Raw genomic sequence first — 6,457 nt, forward strand, 5'->3', positions numbered from 1 at the left:
TCCCTTATTCCTCTCTTGTTGATGTTCGATGCCATTTATGAATTATCTAATCACTATAACCTCACGGCGAATTAACAAAATTGTTATTGTCGATCCCTCACGAAATAACTCACTAACCACTACCTAGAGCTTTCTATTCCTAGTCCGTCGATGTAAGCGGTGTTAGGCGATGTATAAAACGTTAATTCTCTATGCCACTACTATTGATCTCCTATGTCTATTCAACCAGCGTAAGTACATCAATTTCCCTAGGTCCAACTCATAGACTAATGACAATTATTTACTATGTGTCCAAAATCAAATTAAAAGATCATCTCACATAAAAAAAAACATTATGAATAAGAAGCAATTGAATAAAATTATAGATCAATAGGTTCATACAGTGTCCAAATCAACATAGAATCCAACAATTGAGAAACATGTTCATCATAACACAACCTAACCTAGAAGAATTTAGTTATTCATATTGTAATTAAAAATACCACAATTGATAAACAATGATAACATAAGAAGTCCCTTGAAGAGATGTCCTCCAATGGCTTCAAATGCTAAAAAAATCACCAGTTGCTCTCTAATTCGTGCTTCAATCTCCCAAAAGTTCAACTCTTGTAAATGTGCTAGAAAAACCTCTTTTGAAGGCATCAGAATGGACCAGAAAGCGTCAGAAAAAGGCCCGGAAAAGTAACCATCGCATGCAAGATACCCTGCATCGCACGCACGATTCAGCTTTTAATGCCCTATCGTGTGCGTGATTCTGCGCGAAGGTGGATGTGATAATTTCCGAAGCTTCACTCTTTTTTGCTCATTTTTCACTCAAATTTTTACTAAGTCCACAATTTGGATACTTAGCTATTTTTCCTTCATTCTTTGGTCATTCTTACTCAAATTCGCTCGACTTTCACTTGTTTTGCTCTGATTCTTCGACTAAATGTATGCAATGACGAACTGTCACCAACAATCACAAGAGGGTTAAATACTTTGTGCTCCACATATACATCTATCACCTCGTGTCTTGCAACATCTTTGGCAAACTGCAACACATCCTTATCATTATTCAATGGCCTAAGACCATGTGAAAAGCTGAAGACACGGTTCCAATACCACAAACACTTTATGTCTACATAACTCTCACTTTTAATCAGTCTCTACACATCCATGTATGACATGACATCCAAATCTCACTGCCAATTCATCTCAGTTACCTCTCCACCAACATACCACTTAATAGGTTTAGAAACTAACCTCCCCATGTGGTGTATTCTTAACCTAACTTTATTAGTTTGACTTGACCTGGAAATTAATTGAATACATATGGAATAAGTTAACATTCAGTGGGACTACAACAAAACATTAAACAAACATGGTGGACCACAACATTAGAATAATACACGTAAACAAGAAAACAGATATGGGACCACAACAAGTTCACATGAATGAAATGGATAGTGGACCACAAATAAACATACAACAACAAAAAAATAAAATAACTGGGACATGGTAACACTCAAAAGGGGACAAGAAAACATACCTTAAACAGAATTTCACTTGTCCATTAGTCATATTCGCGAACCCTGGGTACAAAATGTTGCAACTATGAGCATCATGTTTGATGTTTGAATCGGTGTTCAAAAAGGAGTTAAAGTTTGTGTTCTTCTTTAGAGAGAGAAAGCAAAAGGGAATTATGGTTCAAAAATAAATTGTGTCATCTAGTTTACAATATGTTGACTTTATATTGTTTAAAATTAAAATAAAATGATTTACATAAATTAAAAATATTTTGTAAAATAAAATATAAGTAAATGTCATTAAAATATTCAAAAAAAAAATACATGGATCCACAGTGGCATTGCCATGTCATAATTAGCATGCTAAGTGTTCAAAAGTGGAGGGGCACCATGGAAATCTCAAGGGAAGTAAAGTTTAGGGAACAAAAAGCTAATTTTTAAAATGGGGGACTAAAATTTAAAAAACTTCAAAGGAGGACCGGATTTTTTTCCAAAATATTGAAAAATTCAATAGTGTAAAATCACTGGGTTTTTTTATAAAGCTCATGCATGTGCTAGACTTTTAGATGGGCTACAAAAGTCGGGTAGGTTAAACTTTAATGGTTGAGATTTTGCCTATAGTTTTGTAAAGTTGTGATTGCATCGACAGTTGTGATTGGTCCATAATAAATTCAAAGTTGTATAAATAGAGATCATATATTGTTAAAAAAATATCTCAGAATGTCTTAATATTCGTTTATGGTAGTTGTGTTCTTCAACCGTGTGAAACCTCCTGTTGATTTTTGGGTGCCTGAGGACACCACCAGTATCACTGATTTGAGATCCTTATTGGATAATCTGTTACCCCACACCGATAACAAAAATGTGGTTAAGATAGAGTTTTGTGCACCATGAATTGATATTGAATGAAATGTTAAATACAACAACATTGAGCTGAAGACTGATGAAGACTTTAAGGTTATATGGAGAATATATCACTGTAGGCAAACAAAGGGACCAATTGAGTTTGATGCGACAATTTCTAGATATGTGAACGATATAATCAAGATGTTGAAATATCCTGAATCATCTAGTAGTGTCTAAGATTTATTATTTATTATTGTTTTTATTAAGTTATTTAATTGCATGTGTTAAGTTATGTTAATTTTCATGTGTTAAGTTATGTTAATTGTCAAGTGTTAAGTTATGTTAATCCCGCAATGATAAAGTGTTATCTAATAAATTTTACAGTTCAAACGTCTGAGTAATAATACAAATAATACAAAAATAATAAAATCTACATTAGTCTCCCACAGGCTATGTGTGATGTCCGTGATGCCAAAGCATAAATCTCACCACTGGGTTTATCAAACACATGATGTTATCCAAAGTGACTGCTATCATCTACAAACTCTACTAGTCATCCACATCTGGTGGAGGTGGTGGAGGCGATTACACGCCATTAGAAGGCCCCCTAGCATAAGAAGGTCCAACATCATCTGCATGCTTAACTTGTGGGATGATGCAAGGTTGTGGTACAGTAAGGTACCACTCTAAGTAACAATCCACACACTGCCCAGGGAACTATGCCTCTATTGCATGATTTGTAATGGCATGGGTAGAGCTGCCAATGTTACCCATAAACCATCAATCAATGCCCTTAGCTCGCACAACATGGACTGGTCGTGGGACGTCCTAGACATACCTAAACTAGTGCAAACACCTCTCACGTAAGTGTATATCAACTAAGGTCTCATATCGCAGGTAAAAGAAAAGGGAAGTCTCATCAAACTTCCGATGCACTTTATGGTCCGTGTATGGTGTCTAGATGATATCGTCTATAGTAAGCACATAAATCTTCTTCATGTACTCCAGAAAACCTCCTGGGTGTGCATGTATGGCCTTCCATCTCTTGGCCCGTGCAGATCCAGCAGTGGTAGAAGTAACCCGTATGTCACAAATGAACGAGAAACACTTGTATATCCAACATTGCACAAGAATATAGTCATATCAACACATGTCATAAATTAGAACTAAGTTAATAAGAACCGGTGAAGGTTTTATACCTGAAATAGGCTCATATAACGAGAAAGTTGCCTCGTCTCAAAGACAGTTACATCTCTTAGTGCATAATATAGCACAATCAATGCACACACACCCATGTCCAAGTGAGATGGTCAAGGTTACTAAATAGAGAAATGTGCCCTGCATCAATATATACACGAGACTTATCTGATAAAATGGTACATCCTACAAGATGTAGCATGTATACCTAGCGGTTGCCTCATACTTAGACTGATGCAGTTGCTCCGAATACCTATCATGGAGCCAAGATAGGCAAAAATGAGCATCCTTATTAAACTTAAACTCATTTATCACCTGCGTCCTAGTAAACCCCATGTCTCGTATAGCAGTAATACATACAAGCTCTTGGTTAAGGAGATGATTAGTGAGGAAAATATTTGGTAGAGGGAGATGGAACAGAGATGAGTAATAGCCTTTGTATCCGCTTGAGCAGTCACCTTTGTATCAGTTTGAGAAGTCACCTCCATATCAACCAAGGCCTTTGTTTCAGTATGATGGGTCACCTCTATCCTGACCGCCATTTTCCTGTCATCCTCACCTATTGTCTGGACATTGTCAACAATTGTAACCTCATGCTCATCAGCAAGATTTTTGTCCCCTCCATCAATTCTAGCTTTTCTACGTCGGATATTGCGAGGTGTGTGAGCTTGCTCTACCACCTGCCTTTTGTTAGAACTGGTCAAAGCTACTCTTCCCGTTCGGATATACGAATACACGACGTCATTAGACCTCGCACGAGCCCTCGTTGCAGCTCTATCATGTTGCCTAAAAGCAATAGTCTCGTCTGATCCTCTGGTCCTCACTGCAAAAAACACATAAATATTAACTACCCGATTCTTAAAAAACCCCAAAATCAACATGGATTTTCTAGACTTTTTGAAAACTTCGGTCACCAACTCAAGATTTATTTCTAGCGGTATTGTTTAAAAAAAGATTTGGTATGCATGGATACAATTTTACCGAAATTTTCAAAATAAAAGTTAAAAATGCATGCTTTTTTTTTGGCATTTTTAAAATATCCGGTAAAAATGCATGAGAAACATGAGTTTTTACCGGTCATTACAAAAATTCTTATAAAATGCCTAAGAAATTTGAGTTTTTATCACACATTTCAAAAAGCCTGATAAAAATGCATGTTTTTACGAAAAGATCGATAAAAAAACTTAAAATGCCGGAAAAATTGTATATTTGTAAAATTCGGTAATTGATTAAAAAAATCCGATAAGAATGAGAGCTTTTGAAAAAATTCGAAATGTTGCAAATGAACAGTAAAATAATTTTTAATATGCATGAGTAATATAGTAAAAACTAAACATTTTAAGGGATGTCAGATATGAGTGGGGTTTGGCAAGACAAATCATCTTTTGTTTATTACTCATCAACATCTAAAACCTTACAAAGTCAGAAGAACCTACCTAGCGCCCCAAAATTATATTCGACACTTCACGTATTTTAATAATATAAAAAATATCTCTCAATTTTTACCTTTTTTAATTTTTTACAAAAATTTTACTCAAAAATAAATTCAAAACTAATACTAAAAATCTACTGTGTTTTTACCAATTTTTTAAATATTGCATTAAAAATGCATAAAAATGATACCGACCGTTTACAAATTTGATAAAAATATTTAAAATACACACATATATATATATATATATATATATATATATATATATATATATATATATATATATATATATATATATCACCTCCGATAATTCTTTACTGCATATTCGTATAATAAAATTCACCTTTGGATTGAAAATTCAAAAGACATTAAAGTGTTAAACTTAATAATGTAACACCTCCGATAACTTTTTACTGCATATTCGTATAATAAAATTCACTGTTGGATTGAAAATTATTATCATATCTATTATATCTATAAAATTTAATATCAATAAAAAATCGTTTAAAATGTTAAAAAGATATATAAAAATGAACGTCTTAGAAAACTTCACGAAAACTCGTTAGTTGTTATCATTCTCTTTAACATATCAAATAATTTTTTATTGATCTAAAATTTATCTATATGATAATAGTTTTCAATCGAAAATATATGTTATTAAGTTTGACATATTCTTGTAGAAATGTTTTTATGGTCTATGACAAATTTTTCCGGTAAAAATCAAATAATTAAAAAATTATTAACAAAATGTCTAATATTAGAATTTTAAAAAATTTTAATATATATTTCTATCAAATATTTAAAAAATGTTATAAAAAATTGCATAAAATTAAGTTATGATTTTTAAAAAATTCAGTAAAAATGCCTAAAATGCATATATACGTAATGGATTTCCTGCGGAAAGTTTTCTACAATCCACACTAAATCTCACTGATAAAAATCAATTAAAAAACTATAAAAAGAGTCTAATATCATATATATATTTTTAAAAGAATCTAATGAAACTCCTACAGATATTACCAAATATTTGAAAAAATGAAATAATAATTAATATAATATTATAAAATGCTAACTATTTTTGGATTTATATGTTAAAAAGACAATTATTTTAAAATGGATCCTTTTTAGAGTTCAATGTTTTAATTAATTAATGTTAAGAAGAAATTATGAAACAATTACTCTTTTGATAGATTTCTTTTTTTGAAAGATATGTGGCATGCTTCTTCTCTTAAGAAAAAGAAAAACCTAACCTGATAATCTTCAAAGATAATGATGTGTTTTATATGTTTGGGCAATGATACTTTTGATAACATTCTTATTATATGGTTTGTCATGAATAATATTTTCTTATTAGAGTGTCAGCATTGTCACTCATCAAATTTTAGTTATGTCCCTCCATTTGTTGTTGTTCTTTTTTAGAATTCAATTCACTTTCCTCTCCAGCTAATGACATTCTTTCACTTTCCTCCATTAGGCT

The sequence above is a fragment of the Lathyrus oleraceus genome, chromosome 1, assembly GCF_024323335.1.
Source record: "Lathyrus oleraceus cultivar Zhongwan6 chromosome 1, CAAS_Psat_ZW6_1.0, whole genome shotgun sequence".
NCBI lineage: Eukaryota > Viridiplantae > Streptophyta > Magnoliopsida > Fabales > Fabaceae > Lathyrus > Lathyrus oleraceus.